Source organism: Piliocolobus tephrosceles, chromosome 10 (assembly GCF_002776525.5).
Source record: "Piliocolobus tephrosceles isolate RC106 chromosome 10, ASM277652v3, whole genome shotgun sequence".
NCBI lineage: Eukaryota > Metazoa > Chordata > Mammalia > Primates > Cercopithecidae > Piliocolobus > Piliocolobus tephrosceles.
The window spans coordinates 38,630,287-38,655,714 of NC_045443.1; positions in this window are offsets into that span (position 1 = coordinate 38,630,287).

The following is a 25,428-nucleotide window of genomic DNA, read 5'->3' on the forward strand; positions in this document are numbered from 1 at the left end:
TCTGACAATAGTTCCATGTAGAGGCTCTGAATTTCTGTATCATATTTATTGGATAGTTCACCACAATGCCAGTATCTCGTGAGAATGCAAAAGCCCTACTAATTACAGATTTAAAGCATTCATTAAAGTATTCTGAAACATGATGAGTACCACTCTATAACATAAAATGAGGTACAGTGTATACATGTATGCCTGCTTATTTGGTGGTAATATAGATTTTAGTGTGCACTTGTCACTCTATTTAGGTTGTCATTATTGTCCTGCTTGCCCTAATTCAGTGATGTATCATCTTCTTGCATTTGTCTAAATCAATTCGGCAGCAGATAAATCAAGGCTTTTCTTGCCCTTGCCCTTCCAAGCTGTTCAAATCATCCATCTGACCGTGGAAGAAAGGACATAATCACTTGCTTGGAAGGAGAAAATATCTACATTAACTCTACAGCAAACCACTTCTGCATTGATGTGTGCAAATACGCACGTGGTGTGTGTGCGTGTGTGTGCACTTACGCATACACACTAAAGCCACAGATCTTGGAACAGAGTCTGAAAGAAAACCATGAAAGCCACAGAATGTTGCTCTTTTTTTTTTTTTTTTCTTTTTGAAAAGATAAAAGCAGGTTTCAATTCTCTTCTTAAGAAGAGAGCGTATTTCCCCACATTTCAAAGGCCATATAAGATCCTGTTTTTATAGCCTCATGAGCTGTGGGAGCAGAAAATTAATTGGTTCTCTAACTGGTAAATCCTTTGACAGACAATATAGCCTGGAATTCAGAGTCCTGATACATTTTTTTATTTGTGGTTCAACAGAGAAAGAATCATAAACCAGGAAAGATGTCCTGGGTAGACCTGAAGAATGTGGCACTCCCTCTTCCCTCTTTTAATCCTTTTCCTCAATCCACTCCCACTTTTTGATATTTTATTTTACTTTCTTTTTGCCTTTGGACATTTATCTTTTCTTCTAGGAAGTGTGTTATTGGAAATGTTTTTTAATGTAACCAGCAAGAGTTATGACTGTGACAGGGAGGCTAAGGAGTGGCCAGAGTTTCCACCACAGCCTCCAACTGTCCTGCAGGAATCGGGAGCTGAGAAATGGAGGCATCAGCTCCACTTCCAACATTTCTCCAGGGGCTATATCGGCTCTCTTCACTCTATGGCAGCATTAACTCTGTTGCTCTTAGAGCATTTGCTGGCATGTCAAAAATGAAACCAGGGCATTTGTCTCCTTTCACGTTCTGCAGAGTATCAGGCAAAACTCCATTTTTTTTTCCAGAAATAATGCAATAAATAGACAGGAGTCTTCTTGTGTTGTATAAGTAATCAAAACATGCTTCTCTGAGCTGGTTCTACTGTACTTTTGTGGCTATGGTAGAATCTAAGTTGAGCACTGTAAACTTTCTAGTAGGATTCTGAATTTCTCTGGAGGCAAGAGGTAGCTGAATGTGGTCGTACCTTCAATTATTTCCACTTATAATTAAAATAGCACTCCTCTCCCTACCCTGCTTATTTTTTTTATTTTTAACATAACTTTTTGAGTTATGAGCCTAACTTTTTGAAAGTTGGTTGATAAAAGTAATGTTATATACTAGTTTGGTGCAAAATTAATTGTGGTTTTTGCTTGCAATTAATTTTGCACCAATCTAATACTTTGCTGTGTTTTCTTGTTTGTTTGTTTGTTTGTTTGTTTGTTTGTTTGTTTGTTTGTTTTAAGATGGAATCTAGCTCTGTCGCCCAGGCTGGAGTGCAGTGGTGCAATCTCGGTTCACTGCAAGCTCCACCTCCTGGGTTCACGCCATTCTCCTACTTCAGCCTTCCAAGAAGCTGAGACTACAGGCACCTGCCATTACGCCTGGCTAATTTTTTTTTTTTTTTTTTTAGTAGAGACGGGGTTTCACTGTGTTAGCCAGGATGGTCTCGATCTCCTGACCTTGTGATCCGCCCATCTCGGTCTCCCAAAGTGCTGGGATTACAGGTATGAGCCACCATGCCCGGCCCTCTAATACTTTGTTTAGAGTTTCCATGTGGTGTTTCTAGGGGTATAGTGCTGGGTGCACACACACATATACACAATCATATCACACCAACACATGCACTCTCTCTCACTCTGGTTTTGATTCTTTGCAGTTTCATCAATGTCCCTAGGTTCATTGTCTCTGTAGTATTCTGTTCTTTTACTGATTTCGTCTCCACTTTCTTGTCCTAAGAAATAATGTCCTGATGTTTCATTGCACATCACTCAGAGGAGAGAGAATCTGATAACCCTAGAGGTTCATTTCCTCCTCTGGTTTGGTAGTTTAGGAGAGAGCTGGCTTAACAGAGAACAGTCTAATAGAAATCACTGGATTCCAGAAGGTTCCTCTTTCAAATAAAACCATTTCTCTGATCTAGGAGCATCTGGGATTACACAATGGCATAGATATAACTTGCTCCTGCAGTCCCTATGTATATGCAGTATTACAGGTCCAGGATTCCTCTCCATGACACATCAGCCATGATACATGCAGTCCTCCCCTGTCCAGCACAAGCCATGGTATACTGAGTTTTTGAGGAGTTGTGTGCACACTGCTACTTCTCTACTTATAAATTTTTCCTCAATAAAACCTATTTTATATTTTCATTGCCAGTGGCCCTTGTGGTGCATTTCCTGATTCCCCCTGGCATAGCTACTCCAATCCCTAGCTGGTACCTCTTTACCTGGCTTGTCCTCACGAGGCCTTCCTCATAGTCAAGAGAGATGGTTTATAAGCCACATTATACAAGTTTCTCAGGTTAGTGCCAAGGCAAACATAATAGCATTAATGTTCACCTTACACAACCATCCTGTTTCCAATACAGTTTTCTGATAACACCACTTGCAAGTGTATCACCAAAGCAAGTCCCATTCTTATAAGAATTTGGGGGATTGTGAGCCCAGAATGGATTAAGTAGGCAGTGTAGATTTTGTCCTACCATAGCCATGTGCAGATTAAAAACATTTGGCTCTAGCTACTCAGATTTCTGCCTTCGTTCTTCTTTCCCAGTTGGCTTGCTCTCCTCTCCTAGGGTGAACGTACGTGTGTTGGGGGCAGGGTAGGATGATAGAATATACTAGTCATGATTCTAATGTTATTTCAAATCATCAAAGCAGGTATTTACAACAATCACCAGTTATTGCCTGCTGGATCTAAAATGGAATACTCACCAAGGAATACCGTAAATAACCAGGCAGAACAGAAGGTCACAATGTTATGGTACATTCTCCTTTATGTAATAATGCCAATTAAAAATCATAGTTAGAGATGTCAAGCATAAAAATAAAAAATAAATCATAGTCTATTTTTTAAGAAGTTTAAATAAAGACATCAGCAACTCGCCAAATATTTTATATACTAAAGGGAATTTAAGAAAACAAAATCCCTTATTCTTTATACATTTCAATGAAATCTTACAGCAGCACATGTTCAACACAATTTAGTCAGAGATCTCAAAGGATTCAGAAATATAATCATGGGAAGAGTGCTGTTTCAGAATGAAGTCTTGACAAGCAGTGAAAAGAAAATAAATGGATTACAACAAGCATACTAAAAAGGAAAAATAATGTTAGATAAATTTCCCCAAGAAACTAGTGATAAGGGATAGATTTTCAACTGTTTTCTTTTTAATCTGCTTTGTTTTTTTATTTCCAAATAACATGTTCAGCTCAAAAATAAAAGATAAAATCGAATAGAATTATTTGCCAGTTTATTTCAGGAAAGCTCAGTATTTTAAAATAACAATAATAAACGATAGTATATTTCAGGGCTTAGACTTGTTTTATTAAGAGGTTCAAGTTATAGGCATCTAAAAGCAGGGGTGAGGACAAAGGGCATGGTATATTAATAATACTTTGTAAATAGCAAGCTTTCCTAATGTGAAAATAATTTAATTAACATAAAAGCACTGAACAATTAGTGGTCCTTATCTGGCTTAGGACCCACCAACTCAATTATGGCTAGTAAGCCCATTAGCTGAGTTTAAATTTCAGAAACTTTGGAAACTGTTTAATTTTTCTCTTAAACCTTCGAGAAAAAGGACAGTCTGTTGTGTACAATCAGAATACACAATCACTAGCAGAAGCCTAATTGACTATTCTGCAGAGAGGAATGTGATTGAACTTCAGTGTTTACTGAGTGTGAACACAAAGCACCAGGTTAGGAAGAGCAGAGCCCCAGCCTGCATTTTCATTTCTGTATGGTACAGCTGAAATGTAGCATTGATGCCTACCAAACAGGAATGAATTTTCCAGCAAGGGCTGGGAAAACGTGGGGGGATTCACAGTGGATTTTTTGTTTGTTTGTTTGTTTGTTTTTTGTTTTTTTGTTAACTTTGAGAGGTAAAGATTTGGAAGACAGGTATGACTACCTCAAAAAATTCTCCACTAACATAAGCCACTATGATTTCCCTGCAGCTTGTTTAAGAGCCATCCTGAAGGCCCTCTGTTGTAACCCTGTTATAGAAATCACTGGTTGGATGGCAGGAGCCAATGGAGAGAGTGTTGGGGTTTGCGTGCACAAGGATAGATAAAGTGTATCTAAAACCTTCTATTGAGGAAAAATGGCGTTAGTGTCACACTCTATCATATCAGAGAGCCTTGTCGGCTGTGCTGAAGATTTTGGTTGTCCTAAAAGCATCGGTAGCCACTGAAAGGTTTATGTGATGTGACTCCATCCCGCTGACGATTTATTGGGTATGAAAATAGGTACTTTAACACATGTAAGTCTGTCTGCAGATGTGCCATTGGAATTCTGCCATGCTTCATGGAGGGCCGGGAAGCCCAGGCTGCCATCCCTTTAGGCAACGTAACATGTGCTGTTTGTGGAAGATAACACGCCCGCAATAGATGTTAGCAAATACATCCGTGCTCCAGAAATGGAACCTGAGGAACAGAGCCCATCTGGGTGTCATTGCCATGCATGATTCAGAAAATCAGACGCAGCCATGATAACAGCCACCAAAGCACTTCAGAATCCTGTCCACATCAAGAACACATGACAGGCAAGATTGCAGAGCAGGTGGGACTCCCACAGGGACAATGCTGGCCTCACTTTGAGCACTCCGCCACCCTGACACCTTTTTGGTGACACAACACAACATGTACAAGATCCTCCCAGCCCCTCTTCAAATTCACTCCACCACTGGCCCATGATCTGGAAATGGGGCTTTTCATAAAAAATTGAAAACTGCTTTTCTGAAAAATGGAAGAACAAGAAGAGTAAAATTCTTAAATCATAGGGCTTCATCTTTCAAATTCAAGCTAATTAACAGCAATTCTGTAACAAAGTTGCTTTTCTACCTGTCATGATTTTCTTACACAGTTCATAAGGATTGTTTGGATTACAGACAATAGGTACTGTTTTTATATTAGCTTGGCTAATATATAGTTTCCTGATCATATTTTCCCTTATATTGACTATGTAAAATTCATGTCTTTCACAGTTTTAAAAATTAATAGCAAGGACAATTGTCTTTTCCAAAAATCTCTTAAATATGTGACACTGTATCTTAAAAATAATTATCAAAGTCCAAGGTACCAGCTTGAGCACAGTTGCCCAGTAGCGACAAAGTCTCTCTTTTTGAGACAGAGTCTTGCTCTGTCACCCAGGCTGGAGTGCAGTGGTGCAATCTCAGCTCACTGCAAGCTCCACCTCCTGGATTTAAGTGATTCTCGTGCCTCAGCCTCCCAAGTACCTGGGACTACAAGTTTGTACCACCACACCTGGCTAATTTTTGTAGTTTTAGTAGAGATGGGGTTTCACCATGTTGGTCAGGCTGGCCTCAAACTTCTGACCTCAAGTGATCCACCTGCCTTGGCCTCTCAAAGCGCTGGGATTATAGGCATGAGCCACAAGTGTCCAGCCCTAAATCTCTTTTCAACCATGCTCCAACCACGGCTCTGTCCTTGGTTCCCTTAGTCCAGTTTTAGCAAGAATCAGGCCAGGTCATTTTAGCAAAAATTCTCCCCTCTTGATACATGATCAAATTTCTCGTGCCCCATCCTTGATATCTGATCACCCTGGCCTGTGTTCATCAAGCATCCTGTCAAGCTGGGTTAGCTAGAATCCTCCCTCACTCCTGAAATTTTCTCTTAGTAATTTTCCATCCACTGACCCCAACCCTATTCCTTGACTATAATTCCTTACTTGTCCATGTTGCATTTGGAGTGGGCCTCATCTGTCTCCCCTACTGCAAAACTTCCATTTTAGTAGTCTCCTTTGAATAAAGTCTTCCCTACTCCCTTTAACAAGAGGCACGAATATTTTTTTTTTCTTTAATACTAGGACTCTTCAAAATTCATGCTGAAATGGCCAGAAAAATACTTAGAGAGAAAAATTTTCACCCTTGTTGCAAATCAGGAGTAGCTTCACATATAAACTAGAAATTTGGATGAATTTCAATTAGATGCAGTTCCTGTGGTCTAAACTGGCAAAAGAGAATGACCCCCATTAGTAGAAGTAGGCACTGTTGTATACCACCAATGCCAATACTTGCAGTAGCAAGTGTTGGAGCGAGGGTGAGCTCAAAGGGAATGAAAAGGGTAAAGGAGAAGTCTAGCCTTTTTGCTTCCTCTGGCCTCTATGGCAATATGAGCCCACCAATCAGAGAAACAGGCATGACAGAACCTTTCTCTGGAAATACTACCTGTGGAAATGGCCTTGTGAAAGCCTCATGGCTATGGCTCTTATTCAGCACTCTCCCAAATCCCCCAAACTGATAGACAAACAGATGGGCATCTCCTGCTTTTTTCCTTTCTCTAGATTCTGGATCTGGAAGTCTTTCTATAAATAAACACTGGTAGAGAAACATATCTATGTTTAGAACCCAGCCTAATCCTACTTTTTAAAAAGTCAGTAAAAGTACAGCCACTTTGGAAAACAGTTTGGTAGGTTTGTATAAAGTTAAACACACACTTTTCACATGACCCAGCCATCCCACTAGACCCATATATTCGTCTCTATGACTACTGTTACAAATTGCTACAAATTCAGTAGCTTAAAACAACCCAACTGTATTATCATACAGTTCTGTAAATCAAAAGTGCAAGCACAGCTCCCACTGGGCTAAAATCAAGGTGTTAGTGGGCTGAATTTCTTTCTGGGGTTTCTAGGGGAAAACCCATTTTCTTGACTTTTTTAGCTTCCAGAGAATGCCTGTATTCCTTGTCCCTTCTATCTTCATTTCAAAGCTAGCAATGTCCTTCTCAAGGAGCCATCTCTGTCTCTCTACAGTAGCAGGGAAGGCCCTCTACTTAAAAAAATAAATTAAACTTTTAAGTTCAGTGATACATGTACAGAATGTGCAGGTTTGTAACATAGGTTAACATGTGTCATGGGGGTTTGTTGTACAGGTTATTTCATCACTCAGATATTAAGCCTAGTGTCCATTCATTATTTTTCCTGATCCTCTCCCTCCTTGCACCCACCACCCTCCTATAGGCCCCAGTGTCTGTTGTTCCCTTCTTTGTGCCCACGTGTTCTCATCATTTAGCTCCCACTTAGAAGTGAAAACATGCAGTATTTGGTTTTCTGTTTCTGTGTTAGTTTGCTAAGGATAATAGGCCCTCCACTTTTAATAATTTATGTGATTAGATTGACCCAGCTGGAATATAGGACAGACTCCTCACTTTAAGGTCAGTTCATTAGCAACCTTGATTACATCTACAGTCTTAATTCCATTTTGTCATACTTTGTAACATATTCACACTTTCCCAGATTAAGGAATGGGTATCTTTGGGGGTCCAATGTTCTGCTGCCCCAACCTAAGAGAAATGAAAATAAATGTCCACACAAATAGTCATATTCAAATGTTCATAGCAGCTTTATTCATAGTAGCCAATAACTGGAACCAATCTAAATGTCTACCAACTGGTGAATGAATAAACAAATTGTGGTATACTCATACAATAGACTACTACTCAGCAATGAAAAGGAATAAACTACTCAGACACACAACCACATGAATACATCTCAAATGAATTATGCTGAGTGAAGGAAAATAGACACAAACAGCTATAAACTATTATTACATTCACATAAATTTATAGGGAAAGCAAAACCATAGTGACAAGAAGCAGATCATAAGTTGTTAGGGGAGAGAGAGGGAACTTACTGCAGAAGGATGAAGAGAACTTTATGGAATGATGAGGATGTTCTGTATCACAAGTGTGGTGGTGATTAACACAATTGCTTATGTTTGTAAAAACTCATCAAGCCGGCCAGGTGCGGTGGCTCACGCCTGTAATCCCACTTTGGGAGGCCAAGGCGGGTGGATCACAAGGTCAGGAGATGGAGACCATCCTGGCTAACATGGTAAAATTCCGTCTCTACTAATAATACAAAAAATTAGCCGGGCGTGGTAGCAGGCTGAGTGAGGCAGGAGAATGGCGTGAACCCGGTGGGCGGAGCTTGCAAGTGAGCAGAGATCACGCCACCACACTCCAGCCTGGGTGACAGAACGAGACTCCGTCTCAAAAAAAAAAAAAAGTTCATCAAGCCACACCTTTAAAATTCAGAAGCTCAGTTGCCTATAAATAAAATAAGATGGATAAATGAATAAAATAAATATATAAAATAAAATATATAGATTAAATATATGCATCAAATAAAATAGAATAAAAGGTGATTTTTAATAGCCAATTAGAGGACAATCTAAGAGGACTTTCTAGTAAGAATGAGAAGAGTCATGAGGCCTGTGAAAAAAATTTACAATGTAAAAGATAAGTGCAAAAGAAGAGAACTCAGAAACTGACCTCCTCTGCAATAAACTTTCTAAATAGACTGAAAAAAAGTAACAATAACATCTGCTTTTTATTTCCACCTAAAGACACTGCACCTATGAAACCTAGAGAAACCATTCAAAAATGGAGGGGTCTAAGGCAAGGAAGAACTAGACTGAGATGTTAAAAAACACTATCATATCGACATTAAAATCTGCAACGTAGACATCTTTCCCCATTTGGGCACATGTTGTTTATTCATTGTTTACTTGGTGGTTGCCTGATTCCCCCAGTGACCTGTAAGCACTTTGAGACCAGAGACCTTGTTATCTGTGGTCACCATTCAGCCCTCAGTACCTAGCACAGAGCCTTGCTTTTGGCAGGGGCTTCATAATATCAGTTGAATTAAGGAATGTACTATTTAAAACTATAAATAGTAAAATTAGTTACTTTACAAAATGGAATAATACAGAATGAGGAAGAAATCAGCTCCTCCATAACAAGTGAGTGCTACTTGTAAGTATTTAGAGAAAGAAAACAAAAAGCCAGGTCTTTAATGTTTTACAGACAAATCTCTGGGACACCTTTCAAGCCTGTGTGACCAGCCCCCTTTATATGTAGGTTTTTTGAAGTTAGCTAATTTATGAGTAAGAGATTCACCTTTCTTTCTCCTGTTGTGCATAAGAGGTCTCACCTCCCCCATATGAGTGTAAAAGATCCTTCTCATCAGATCTCAACTCCCCTGCTTGGCACAAGGCAATTTTCCTCTTTACTGTCTTCCTCCTGCAATGCTCTTCCTGTATATAGCATCTTACATTCTTAAATGGTGGTCTTATTTTCTGCAAGAGGAGCCATTAAGATAATGCTTCTAAAAATCTTTCATAAGAAAAATGCCTAGAATATAACATTAGTTTTTTAGCACTAAATAAAAATGCACAGAAAAATACTGGGAGAAAAATGAACCACATGGTTAAGAATTATTACTTCTGGGGGATGAAATTTGGGCTATTTTAATTATCTATCTTTATACTTTCCTAGTCATTTTTTTCTTTCATTATTAAAAAAAATGAAGAAAAAGCAAACAAAATAATGAGAGTTCTAAACGAGGAGTGATCTAGAAAAAAAAATCTATTATTTCTCTGTTTTATCATATTGAATACCAGCTGTATATATAGGAAGGGTGACTGCAAACATACATTTGTACCTATAGTAATTGGTGGAATGCAGTAAGAACCACTGGTTTTTTTTTTTTTTTTTTTTCCCATTTTTTTTTTTTTCCTTTTTTTTTTTTTTAATTATACTTTATGTTCTAGGGTACATGTGCACAACGTGCAGGTTTGTTACATATGTATACATGTGCCATGTGGGTGTGCTGCAACCATTAACTCATCATTTACATTAGGTATATCTCCTAATGCCATCCCTACCCCTTCTCCCCACACCATGATAGGCCCTGGTGTGTGATGTTCCCCTTCCTGTATCCAAGTGTTCTCATTGTTCAATTCCCACCTGTGAGTGAGAACATGCGGTGTTTGGTTTTCTGTTCTTGTGATAGTTTGCTGAGAATGATGGTTTCCAGCTGCATCCAAGTCCCTACAAAGGACACTAACTCATCCCTTTTTATGGCTGCATAGTATTCCATGGTGTATATGTGCCACATTAAGAACCACTGTTAAAGCAAACTAAAGATGGCCTGAGAAGGACTTCCTACTTCTATATCTGAGTCCTTGTGGACAAACTGCAACCTAGCTTAATAGACAGACAAGACTAAAACCTAACTTAGGAGTATATGCCTATAACAGTAGTTGAGTCTTGGCCAATCCCAGCAGCCATACTTCCACCATTCATCCACTGCTGAGCGTTCAAACTGTGTTCAAATAAGGCAAATGCCAATCTGTAACCAATCTAGCCATTCTGTAGCTCACTTCCAATTTCTGTAAGTCACTTCCCTTTTTTTATCTATAAATCTTCTTGTAACACATGGCTGGACTGGAGTCTCTGTGAATCTACTGTGATTCTGGAGGCTTCACGATCCACCAATCGTTCATTGCTCGATTAAATCTTTTAAATTTAATTCAGCTGAAGTTTTCCTTTTATCACCACAGATAATACCCTGTGAATGTCTTGAGCAGAAAAACATACATATGTATGCAAGACCTTTTTGGACAGTATTGAGAACTGTATACTTGGCCTACAAGATGGCATGACAAATTTTATGTATCCATCTGAAATCATTACTTTGGAGACTGGAAAGAAAAGTAGAAAGGGACATAGAGTTTCATCATGGTTTTCAACAAGGAATGATTTTGTCCTTCAGGGGACATCTGGTAATATCTGAAGACATATTTGATTGTCACAACTGTAGCAGATGGGGTACAACAAGTATCTACAGGGTAGATCCAGTGATGCTGCTAAGCCTCCTGCCATACACATGACAGCTCCCTGCAAGGTATCATCCAGCCCAACGTGTCTACAGTGCTGTGTTTCAGAAATTCCAAGTTAGACAACACTAAAGTTTTATGTAATTATATAATGAAATATTTGTTTTGGGGGGATTTTTTTATTGTTGGATATATAATATTAGTGACTTTGCTGTGAGATCACTAGCAGGTAATTGGGTAATCCTGCCAACATTTATATACTACTCCGAATGACCACACTTTACAAGATTTTGAAGGACTCAAATGTCTAAACCAACATCAGATTAAAACCCGGAAAGATTGTTTCGCTCAGTGCCCTGGATGCTGCCTGAAAATAAGATAATTGGATATACAAACACGAAAGGTAAGAAAGAAGATCTGTCTGATTTGTCTTAGATGTGATATTTATCCTACAATTACAGATTAAGAGGTGAAGAGGAGGAGAAAGAATCCATCATTGTCTAGAGACATTTTCCAAATAGTATTTATAGTTTCCTGCGAGTGTAACCTTTTGCTTGGTAGATAACAAACTTTATGCAGCATGCTGAGTCTGTCATTAAACATTTGCCTGAAGATCTGAGTGTTAACATCAGTGACATGGTTTCCTAGACATGTCACATTTCCTCTGCCTGTCACGAAGAATTATAGCTTCTGTGACTTTCACTATAATAGCAGCTATTTGTGATATTTTAACCTAATGTAGAGCCTCAGAAGACAAACAACAGGAACAATAAAACATCTGCCAGAAACTTGCTTGAAGGAAGGGATTGTAAGTGTTAAGAGGATTCCAAATAAAGAGCAAAACCTTGGGTGTCGAATACTACAGGATGTGAGTTCATTAACTTCCCTGTAATTTATGTCTTGATTATCTCCACATCCCAAAGGGGGAAATTCTAATTCACCTATGTTGGCTTTTTTTGGTAAAATTGTAGGCAAAGCCAGAAAATGTAGAGCTTAATTTTGTTTTTCTACCTTTATAGGCTCGGGCAGGAGAGAGAGCATACTACAATCAAACACAAAGGATTCTCTTTCATGAGAGTTTTATTCTTCTGTATAGATTCTTGCCATGGCTTGATTTTTGTTTTGTGGCAGGAACAGAGGGTGGCAGGGGAATTGGCTGTTTTCCTTTTTAATGAGAAACCCAGAGTCAAAACTATCGTCGAGATTTCTCCTTTCTTCCCCTCCAGCCTATCAGAGTCGAATGCTCACAACAGGCTCAGGAGCAATGAGCTCCAGCTCTGTAAAGACCAAATCGACTAAACAAAATAAACCGTGTCATTTCATGCTAATTCAAAGACTCATTCCAACTGCTGTGTGATGAGGAAGCCAAGAACTGAACTGTAACCCAAACACAAACACGTTGCATTGCCAGGAAATGGCTAATGCAGCCTCCCATTACACAGAGCTTTCAAAATGTTTTAAGGGTTGATGAATACATCATTTTGGAAAGAGTTCAAACATATGCAGCATTAAGTCTACAAATATATCTTTCTTACAAAAATAATCCCACTGCCTTTGAATGTGAATGGGGAAATGGAGCATTGGAGTCAAGGCCTGGAACTAGGGCTTCATTGTAATTTGCTCATCCATTGGACTGCACCTAGTTGCTGTAGCCTCATCAGAGCACCTCCTCGCTCCATCTATCTCCCTCTCAGAAAAGAAGCACAGCTACTCTAGAGTCTTACCTTCAAGAATGAGAGATACATTGCAAATCTCTTTAGAGTGCTCTGCGCTGTCATAAAACGAGTATTTTCAAAGTCACTTTTAAAGAGAAAGAAAGGTGATTCCCTCGTCCCATAGAAAGGACACGATGAAGACTAAAAGTCCCCTTTGTGCCCGTTTGTGGGACTGTACAGCAAAATCCAGATAGGCTATGAAACATAGTTAGGCTCCAGGCACTAACCATTTACCATTTGTGAAAATAAAGCTGTCTCTAAAAATGGAATTGGTCATAGGTGAATCAGCATAACAAAAATATTCCCTCGCCGGGGCCCAAACACTTACAATACCAGCCCGGTTCGTTTGAGCTGAACTCTTGACTTATGTTAGTCTTGACCCAGACAATGAGATCTACTCTCAAAACTCCAATACACCCAAGAAGGCCTTCTTCCCAAAGGGCTCTAACTGGGTACTGTCAAAGTAGTGGGAAGACAGCAGTCAGAGCCCTCTGCTGGAACTGAGTTAGCCGTGCAAGTTAAGGGTTGCTCCTGCAGTGGAGGGGTGAGAGTTTCCAGGGACGTCTATGCCAGCTATTTACCTGTTTTTTTTCTCAGCTCTAAGTTCATACTTCTATCCTTTGCTCTATGAAGCCCAGGCCAGAGCTCTGCATACTGGCTTCCTGTTAAGCCCGGATGATGCAAGGAGCAAAAATAAAACCAGAAAGCGGGAGGAGGCAAAAAGGACTTCTTTCCTATTATTCCAACATGTTCCTGTCAGAGTCACTCCAGTAGGGTCTGTGGGTCTAGCATCAGCATGCGACTACAGTCAGCTTCTGAGCCACTTTCAGACCAGCCTCGGCAGCATGGGCACGGTGACTCAACAGAAACCTGAACACCGACTGGATGGGGCTTGCATTCCCAGCTCCTAATTTGGGGCCATTCCTTTAGTTTTCCTCAGTTCCAAGGGTGGTAGCTATTTTTTATTATTATCTTAGTTTTGCCTTTATGCTCTTTTGGCCCACTAACAGCTGTGTAATGTATCCTCTATATGAAATCCTGACTGTCGGCAATTCTTCCTACCACATAAGATGCTCCACTTTCCAGGCTGGATCCTGACAGTAAAGCATGGTGGAAGGTGAAAGTTCAGAGGAGGAAACGGTGGGGAGTTGGGGAAGTAATGGAAACCTGGGTCTGTAGAGAGGGCTGAGTCTTCCATTTGATGATCAATTAGAGGTGAGGATTAGACCTGCAGTGTCCAATTGGGCAGCCTTTAAAACATGGCTAGTGTGAACAAGAGACTGAATGTAAATTATTTGTCAATAATCATTTGGGCTATTGAAAAACTTTTTAGTGTGTTTGGAACAACTTAAGCAAGTGAATCTACTTTTTTCACTGTAAGTTTTATGAAATCTATGTAGATAGCAATTATCTCTGATGAAATGTTACCATACAAATCAATATGCTATGAATAAAAAAGAATGTATGTAAACACCTCAAATTTTACAATAATTTTATGTTGAAATGATACAATTTTGAATATAGCATGTTGAATTAAAGGTATTGCTGAAGTTAATTTCACCTTTTTTAACTTTTTGAAAGTGGTTACTAGAAATTTTAAAGTTACATCTATGGTTTGCATTATACTTCTATTGGAAAGCACAGCTCTAGGCTCTTATTTCTCATACCTGCAATGTCCATGTTTTTCATCTAAACACATTACATTTGTTACTGTTCATTTAGCAGCATATAACAAAAGCCAACTCTAGATAGCTTAATAAAAACAAATTGCAAGATACACAGACAACAACAGCAAGCAGAGTTGAAACTTGAATTAAGAACAGTCCTATAAGAAAGCCTGAAGCACACAGCACTAGCCTGGGTTTGGTACCAAAGGACTCAACCTCTGCATACTTTCTAACTTCCCAACATGTTATTGTTTGGCCAGATGGCAAGCCAAATAACAGAAACACATAAATAGCAGAATCCAGATAAAAGACCATCCCTCTATATTCAGTCTAACAGTAGCAGATAATTAGCTTATGATGTCTGAATCATTCAATATGCTTTCAAATTTCACAACAAAGCCATCCACATGATTACAACTAATTTGTTATAAGTCAAGGTTCGCCAGTAAAATGGGAGTGAGGATTCTGGATTGGAGGTTGTGAGGAAAGAAATATAGAAAGATAGCATCAGCAATTATACCATACCCTTAAATCGAATGTTTCTACATATTTCCACAAGACAGGCTTCCTATTAAGGTTGTCTCTTTTCTAATTATAAGAAAACTAGTTTTACACAGAAGTTTTCTATGTTACAGCCAATATGTCTCCATTACATTTCTTTAATTTCTGTAACAACATAAAGACCAATCAAGTAATATGCAAATTCTTATTAAATGTCTACTATGAAACAAAGCACTAGAGGAGGGGACATGGGCATTGAGGAGACAACAATGTCTTCTTGGCAAGAAACTTGCAAAAAAGAGAAAGAGAAAATACAGAATACTACAACTTTGGCTTTGGAAGGGACTTTGGAGGTCACCTAATACAATCTGCTAGTCTACGGATAATTCAGCTCCTGCACCTCTCCCCAGGAGTGTTCAGCTTCTGGTTAAAGCTGTTTAAACAGGGACACAGAATTCACTGCCTTAGGAGCCTGTCTATTCCATTTTTGTGCTGCTTTTATGTTTAGCCAGATCTTTGTGCAAAATCAAAAAATGCCCCATTACAATTTCTACTCACTGGTCCTTTTACTTTCTTTATAAACAATAGCCCTTCAAGTATTTAAAGTCCCCTATCATATCCCCTGTCCTTTTTTTATGGACAGCATTGCCATATGATGCTTTGTGATGGAAAAAAAAAAAAGAGTATTCCATGGTGAAATGCACTTAGAAAAATAGAGTATATTCTAATCCTGTCTTGAAAATACACTTTTTGTTCTCTTGAAACTGTGAGCATTCTAGCAGTAAGAAAACCCTTCTACCTGCACTACAGCAAGCGCTTTCCAAACCCATTTGACCGCAAAAATCTTATTTCTCCCAATTTCACCTTAGCACCACACATAATTATAGTGCAATAGAAAATTTATCACTTCATTCACTCATTCAACAAATGCTGATGAAGCACCCAAATTGCACCAGGCTTTGTGATACGTGCTGGGATCACTACAGCAGATAAAAATGATTGCTGACTTCCCAGAGCATAAAGTCTAGTATGAAAGATGAACAATTAAATGAGCAATAATATAAAAAGTTAACACAGAAATTGTTGGGGAAGTGTAATTTTATGGGAACACACTTTGGGCACTGCTGCTGTGGGCTGAACAGCCTCAGATTTTCCCTTGGTTCTTTGGACAGCATGGTTTCCAGGCTCCGCCCTTCTGGTCATTGCCGTTTCCCTACTCTGGTTTGTCAAGGTCCCTCAGAAAGAGGACCCAAACTAAACCCAATACTCTAGGAATGATTTGACCAGGAGCGCCTCAGACAGACACTGGATGAGAGGATTTGGGTGTTTGTTCAGGACATCGAACTTTACTTGATGCAGCCTGCTGTACAAATATAGAATGCTAAAAATAGTCTGGGCGCAGTGGCTCACACCGGTAATCCTAACCCTTTGGGAGGCTGAGGAGGGTGGATCACTTGAGGCCAGGAGTTCAAGACCAGCCTGGCCAACATGGCAAAACCCCATCCCTATTAAAAATACAAAAATTAGCTGGGCATGGTGGTGCATGCCTATAATTCCAGCTACTCGAGAGACGGAGGCACGAGAATCACTTGAACCCTAAAGGTGGGGGTTGCAGTGAGCTGAGATTATGCCACTGCACCCCAGCCTGGGTGACAGAGTGAGACACTGTCTCCAAATTTTTTTTAAAAAGTGTTAAAAATAACAAGCAAACAATAGCTTATTACAATAAAATGAGATATTCCCAAAAAGTTTATTAATGATAGACCAAAGAAAGCTAATTTCCATTGTGAGAGACTAGATAAGGCTTCAAGAAATATTTGCATTGAATCTGGATGAGAGTAGAATTTGGATAGGAAATTCCTTCAGAATGTTCACAGAAACATATAAACTAAATGAGATCTGGGAAAGTCAAATTTGACCATGATCCCCCATAAGCTGCTTAGAAACATTGAAAGCAAACTCACAGTTCAGAAGTAAATTTGTGGCATCTAATCATAGATTCCAAGTTTCCCAATGAAATCAGATGGCGTATTAGAGGATTTATGTTTAGGGTGGCATTGATTGACCTTTCGAATGTCTTCCAGAGATCAAAGAATCTGCCTCCTCTCACCTAGTGAAATCTAGGTGGGAGTGGAAACAGAGACTGCTCATGTCAACAGTGGCTCAGGATGGGAAAGGAACACTCAGAAGACAGTGGAACCAGCTTACCTAGGAGAATCTGTACTGCAAGGAACAGGAGGTTTAACAAAGCTTAAAGAAGTGACCCTCTTATATATTAAGATGGTATCATAACTAACGTGTCATTATTATTAATAAGCAAAAGCAGCTGGGCACAGTGGCTCATGCCTGTAATCTCAGCACTTGGAGAGGCCGAGGTGGGTGGATCACTTGAGGTCAGGAGTTCAAGGCTAGCCTGGCCAACGTGGTGAAACCATCTCTTCTAAGAAAAAATACAAAACTTAGCAGGGCGTGGTGGTAGGTGCCTGTAATCCCAGTTACTCAGGAGGCTGAGGTAGAAGAATTACTTGAGCCCGGGAGGCAGAGGTTGCAGTGAGCCAAGAGCACACCACTGCACTCCAGCCTGGGTAACAGAGCAAGACTTCATCTCAAAAAATAATTAAATTAAATTAAATTAAATTAAAAATAAGTAAAAGCAGCCCTGAGAGTCAAATGCGAAACAGGCTCAGATAGAAAAAGTCACAGAACAAATTCCCCCATTGCCCACCTATCCCTGTAGAACCCAGTACTGTGCTTGCTAAAATTGTCCCCAGAATTTGCAAAGGGAAGAGTAGACAATTCAATCTATTCTTCTCTTTTTGCCCTGATTAAACATTAGAGGCTATTCAAAGCAATAGCTGGGAAGCATTTTTTATTATTACCATTATCATTCCGGTTTTCATTCCTCCATGCCTCCTGTCTCCCCCATTAGCATGGATAATTGAGAGCTGGCATTTAAATCAGTAATATTTAACACTAATAGCTCGATCCTATTGCTACCTCCTAACCTCACACACCATCTGACTGCACCTGGTCACTTTGAAGGACACTAATGTCCTTAACATCATAATTGGCCACAACTTATTGGTTATACATGAGAGGCCCTACTTTGTTTACTTTTAATTTGAGTTCCAGAAATGGTTCTATTCATCATCATCAAGGGAGAATCCAAAAGGGCAAACTTAAAGCTATATGCTCAACACTCTGATGAAATCAAAAATTTTCAACAATTGTCTGCAGGGGGTTTCTATACCCAGTTAAGACTTCCAAAGGGTGGGCATTTCTGAATAGCATTTTTCTATTTAATTTTGTTGTTTGATCTCAACATTTATTTATATTTTCCTACTAATAATTTTAGTTTGCTGTAAAAATGACCAATAGCAACCAGGTATACTTTACTTTCATCATTTATTTTACCTGCTAGGTGGAAATATAGAAGGAAGGGAGGGAGGGAGGAGGGAGGGAGGGAGGGGAGGAGGGAGGGAATTTATGAATTCTGAAGGAACAGAGAGTCAGATGAAAGAGAAGAATGATGGAAGCAGGAGAGAAACAGAGCCTACAAGCGATGTTCAGAGAAAAGCATTTGTCATAGATCTGACACATGCATGGTAAGTACAGCAAAACCTGTATTAGTTTTTTTCTATGTGTATGTTCATTTAATTGATGAGCTTTTCTATGAACCTTTTTCTATGTATGAGCTGGTAATGTTAGAATATGAATGGATACAAAAGAATACGAGAGCTATTGTCTTGCCCTTAGATAACTGAAAAGTTATGTGTTAGAAATTTCCATCCCTATGTGTCAGGCTAAATAATGGTCCCCCAATCCCCAAAGGCATCTAGGTTCTAATCCCTGGGAACTGTGAATGTTACCTTATATGAAAAGTACCTTTGTGGATGTGATTAAATTACAGATCCAGAGATGAGGTTATGCTGGATTAGCCAGGTAGGCCCTAAATACAATCACATGTGTTCTTACAAGAGGGAAGTAGAGTGAGATTATTAGACTACAGACAGAAGGTGAGAAGAGCATGTGACCAGGAGGCAGAGATCAGAGTGATGTGACTGCAGGTGAAGGAATGCCACAGCCACCAGAGGCTGGAAGAAGCAAGGAATAGATTCTCCCCTAGAGCCTCCGGAGGTAGCATGGCCTTGCTGACACCTTGATTTCAGTCCAGTGAAACTGATTTTTGTCTTCTGACCTCTAGAACTGTAAGAGAATATATGTGTGGTGTTTTAGGCCACCAAATTTGTGGTAATTTCTTACAGCAGTAATAGGAAACTAATACACCCTTATTTAAACAACAACAGGAAGCACCCAGTAGCTTCGAAAATAATTCCAAGCTGCCAAGTATTCCTCAGCAAAGAGGTTCTCTCCAGAGCCTCGAGCCGTGGATCTCACAAGTTCCATATGTACCCATTGCAAGACCCAAAGGAATCACAATTCACCCTGAGAAAAGTGTTAGTACAGGAAGCCCATCCGCAGTGAAAAATGATCAAGGTGAACTGAATATGTAAATACTGAGATGATACGGAATATATTTTCAAAGTCTCTTTATAAGTCAGGAAAGATAAAATACCACCAAAAAGTTATGAAATAATGAAACTTTAAGAAAGGATAAAAAATAAATGTAGAAAGAAATGTTCGATGAATAGAAGACATAGGAAGAAAAAACGTGAGTATAATTATGCTCAGGATAGGTACTGATCAATAATTCTAAAGAAATTTCCAGTTTCCTTATGAAATCCTCCCTAAGGGTGAATCAGATTTTCCTTTTTATCTTCTCCACAATGCACCGAAAGGTGTAAGTCAGCGATTGAGAGGTAGCTAATTAAAATGCACTGGGAAAAATCAAAAAAGCTGTGCAGCTTGCCACTGGAGTTTTCAGTAGGAGTAAAGATGCCTAGATTTGAAGCAAATCATTTTAGAGAAAAGAATGGTTATTTCCTGCAATAAATCCCCATCAGGACAGATTCTCACTGGTTCCAGCCATGGTGATGGATGGTGCTCTCTGGGCTGGCTATGTGGATTGGATTTGGATGGGCCACCAAAAGTACAGATGCTTATCTGAAACTTATCTGACAAGCCAAATCTCAGGGCTCTACAAAATTATGCTGGCATTCTTTCAAGATTAGTCTCTCTTGTGAGATGGCTAGCACTGTAGATTGGGGACTTGGCTCTATGTCCAGTGAGGATGGATTTTTTTCTTCACATTTTTTGGCATTCCTGGTGCAGGAAAAATAAAGCAGGTGTGCACACTGACATACATAATCAAGAAAAGTGAAAACTACATTACTAAGATGTTTAAACTACCTACATGTACTTCCTGAGAGCCTACTGTGTGCTTTATGGTTCCTGCTCAAAAACAGTTTAGAATAAAGTTAAGGAAACAAAGTCATTTATAAATTATTATAACATTTATAATATTTACAAATATCAGAAGAAAATGCTCAATTACAAGTGGTCAAAAAATGGAATAATCAATACAGGTCATCTGAGAAGTATAAAGGGCATCTAAGAATAGCAATGTGCAACTTAAACTGGACCATAATTAGAGTAAGATTTAGTAGTCCAGGTAAAGACCGACTTATGGTAAAAAGAATAACTGTTATTTGGTGAATGCCTACAGTATGCTAGGCAGTGTTTGAAAATACACATTATTTCATTTAATTATTTCAACAACACAGTGTAGGTAAGAATCTTTATCCTCATCTTACCCATGAGAAGAGTCAAGATATGGAAAAGTTCAATTTCCCAAACTCACTTCACCGATACACAGCAGAATCAGAATTTAAAGCTAAGACTCACAAAAAAACAAAACAAAAACAAAAAAAAAAAACCCTCTCGATCAATATTCTCTGCAGGTGTTTTACTTTATTGATGTTTGTCAAAATGGAAAATCATGGTAGGTAGTTATTTCTGATAAACAAATCTGAGTGTAGGGTCGTGTAGCATAATGTAGTGTAGACTAGAAAGAAATAGAAAAAGGAGACTAAGTTTTGTCTTTTTTTTCTTATGGCGTAACAGTCACAATCTTCATTCAAGAAGGAGGATGTCTGGAAAAGAATATTTTCTTACATATATGTTTTTCTTGCTAAATAGACAAAACTTTTCCTTCCTGAGGACATAAAGTAAGAAAGTCCAGTTTTAGCATCAAGCTTGCTGCATTTGCTCCATTTGTTGTATAAGTGTTTAAAGGACATTATTTGTGTATCTCCAATATGCTACGAGTTGAAGGTTAATTTTGTAGTATTAAGTTCCTTTGCATTTGTGTTCATTTCTATTGCTGCTATAACAGACTACCAGAAACTTAATGGCTTAAGACAATACAACTGTATTATCTCACAGTATCTGTAGGTCAGAAGTCCAGGTTGGCTAAGTTGCATTCTGTTCAAAGTATCACAAGGTCTAAATCAAAATCAGCAGGCCCTAATTTCCTTCCGGAGACTCTGGGAATGGATCAGCTTCCAGGATCATTAAGACTGTTGGCAAAACTCAGTTCCACGCTGCTATGGAACTAAGGTCCCATTTCCTTACTAGTTGATGGCGGGGATGGGGGCAATTCTTTCTCAGCTCCTAGAGATTGCCCATATTTCTTGACTCATGGCACTGGCTCTGTATTTTCAAATGTTGAATCCTTCTCACACTTCTTATCTCCCTGACATCCCCCTTTCCTTTTCCACATCACTCCTCTGCCACTTCCTCTTCCACTACATCTCTCCGACTTGACACTTCTGCTTTCCTCCCTCTTCTCCTTCTCAATGCTTGTGTGATTAACACTGGACCCGTTCACATACTGCAGGTAATCTCCCTATTTTAAGGTCAGCTGATAAGTAACCCTTATTCCATCTGCAAAGTCCCTTTACTGCAGTACGTATGTTAGTGTTTGATTGAATAACTGGGGGTAGGAATCTTGGGGATGCTGCTTTAGAATTCTACCACAGCATTTATTTGCTTATAGGAAATATTTTGTTTTATTAGTAACAACAAATTAAATGTACTCAGTGCCAGAGTGTGGTTTCCATTTCTCCCTTCTACACAGTTCCACTGTCCTGGCCTCAGGAAGATTAAAGTCCGTCTATAAATATAGAGCATGAGTTTTGAGAAGATGGGAAATGCTCAAAAACAGTTACAATCAAGTAATTTTTTCAAGCAGGTAATTTAGAAAAAATACAACTGTAAAACTCAGCTTCTACATTAATTTTCAGGATATTTCTTTTTGGAGGTCTTTATTTTTAATAATTTCAACTTGTCTTTTAGCTTTAGGGGGTGTATGTGCAAGTTTGTTACATGGGTATACTGTCTGATGTTGAGATTTGGGATACAATTGATCCCATCACCCAGGTAGTGAGCACAGTACTCAATAGTTTTTCAAACCTTGCCCGCCTACCCCCTCTAGTACTCCCCATGTCTATCACTGCCATCTTCATGTTCATGTCTACCCATATTCATGTTTAGCTCCTACTTATAAGTAAGAACATACAGTATTTAGTGTTTTGTTCCTGTGTTAATTTGCTTAGGATAATGGCTTCCAGTTCCACCATATTACTGCAAAGGATGTGATTTCATTCTTCTCTGTGGCCACATAGTATATTATGGTGTATTTGCACCACACTTTCCTTATCAATCCATGACTGATGGGCACCTAGGTTAATTCCATGTCTTTGCTATTATGAATAGAGTGGCAACAAACATATAAGTGTCTGTGGCTTTTTTTGGTATAATGTTCTATTTTCCTTTGGGTATATACCCAGTAATGGGAATACTGGGTCAAATGGTAGTTCTGTTTTAAATTATTTGAGAAATCTCCAAACTGCTTTCCACAGAGGCTGAACTAATTTACATTCTCACCAACAGTATAAAAGTGTGTGGGTTTTTTTTCCTCCACAGTCTCACCAGCATCTGTTGTTTTTTAGACTTTTTAATAAAGCCATTCTGACTGGTGTGAGATGGTGTCTCACTGTGATTTTGATTTGCATATCTCTATTAATATGTTGATCTTTTTTTTATGTTTGTTGGCCACTTGTACATTCTTTTGAGAAGTATTTGTTTAGATCTTTTGCCCACTTGTTAATTGGATTGTTCATTTTTTGCTTGTTTAATTATTTAAGTTCCTTATAGGTTGTCGATATTAGACCTTTGTTGAATGAATAGTTTGTGAATATTTTCTCCCATTCTGTAGGTTGTCTGTCTACTCTGTTAATAGTTTATTTTACTGTGCAGAAGCTCTTTACTTTAATTAGGTCCCACTTGTCAAAGTGGGACAACATTCATTTTTGTTGCAATAATCATTTTTGTTTTTGTTGCAACTGCTTTTGAGGACATAGGCATAAATTATTTCTGAAGGCAGATGTCCTAAATGGTGTTTCCTAGGTTTTCTTCTAGGATTCTTATAGTTTGAGGTCTCATATTTAAGTCTTTAGTTCATCTTATGTTAATGTTCGTATGTGATGCAGTTTCGTTCTTCTGCATATGGCTCATCAGTTATCCCAGCACCATTTATTGAACAGGAAGTCATTTTCCTGTTGCTTATTTCTGTTGACTTCTTTGAAGATCAAATTGCTGTAGGTGTGAAGCTTCATTTCTGGGCTGTCTATTCTGTTTCATAGGTCTCTGTGTCTGTATTTTTACCAGTACCATGCTGGTTTGCTTACTGTAGCCTTATCAAATAGTTTGAAGTTGGGTAATAGATACCTCTGGCTTTGTTCTTGTTGCTTAAGTTTGCTTTGGCTATTCAGGCTGTTCTACCTGATTCATATGAATTTTAAAAGTTTGTTTTTCTAATTCTGTGGAAAAAAATGATGCTTAGTTTGATAGGAATAGCGGTGAACCTGTAGATTGCTTTGGGCAGTATGGCTGTTTTAATGATATTGATTCTTCCAATCCATGGGCATGGAATGTTTTTCCATTTGTTTGTGCCATCTATGATTTCTTTAAGCAGTGTTTTATAAATCTCCATGTAAAGATATTTCACATTAGGTTTTATTTTTTATGGCTATTGTAAGTGGAATTGTTTCTTGATTTGGCTATCAGTTTGAATGTTATTGGTATATAGAAATGCTGCTGCTTCTTCACCTCTACACAAATAAACTAGAAAATCAAGAAGAAATTTATAAACTCCTAGATGCATACACCCTCCCAAGACTAAACCAGGAAGAAGTCGAATCCCTGAATAGACCAATAACAAGTTCTGAAATTCAGGCAGTAATTAATAGCATAGCAAACAAAAACAACCCAGGACAAGATGGATTCACAGCTGAATTCTACCAGAGGTTCAAAGAGGAGATCGTACCATTGCTTCTGAAACTATTCCAAATAATAGAAAAGAGAGACTCCTCCCTAACTCATTTTATGAGGCCAGCATCATCCTGATTCCAAAACCTGGCAGAGACACAACAAAATAAGAAAACTTCAGGCCAATATCCCTGATGAACATCGATGCAAAAATCCTCAATAAAATACTGGCAAACAGAATCCAGTAGCACATCAAAAAGCTTATCTACCACGGTCAAGTCGGTTTCATCCCTGGGATGCAAGGCTGGTTCAACATACACAAATCAATAAACGTAATCAATCACATAAACAGAACCAATGGCAAAACCACATGATTATCTCAATAGATGCAGAAAAAGCCTTCATTAAAATTCAACACCCCTTCATGCTAAAAACACTCAATAAACTCAAAAATTTATGGAACATATCTCAAAATAAGAAGAGCTATTTATGACAAACCCACAGCAAATATCATACTGAATGGGTAAAAGCTGGAAGAATTCCCTTAGAAAACTGGTGTAAGACCAGATGCCCTCTCTCACCACTCCTATTCAACATAGTACTGGAAGTTCTGGCTAGGGCAATCAGGCAAGAGAACGAGATAGAGTGTACTCAAACAGAAAGAGAGGAAATCAAATTATCTCTGTTTGCAGATGATGTGACTGCATATTTAGAGAACTCCATCGTCTCAGCCCCAAAACTCCTTAAGCTGATAAGCAACTTCAAGAAAGTCTCACAATACAAAATCGATGTGCAAAAATCACAAGCATTACTATACACCAATAATAGAGAAACAGAGAGCCAAATCATGTGTGAACTCCCATTCACAATTGCTACAAAGAGAATAAAATACTTAGGAATACAACTTACAAAGGACATGAAGGATCTCTTCAAGGAGAACTACAAACCACCACTCAAGGAAATAAGAGAGGACACAAACAAATGGAAAAAAATTCCACGCTCATGGATAGGGAGAATCAATATTGTGAATATGGTCATACTGCCTAAAGTAATTTATAGATTCAATGCTATTCCCATCAAGTTACCACTGACTTTCTTCACAGAACTAGAAAAAAACTGCATTAAATTTCATATGGAACAAAAAAGAGCCCGTATAGCCAAGACAATCCTAAGCAAATATAACAAAGCTGGAGGCATCATGCTAC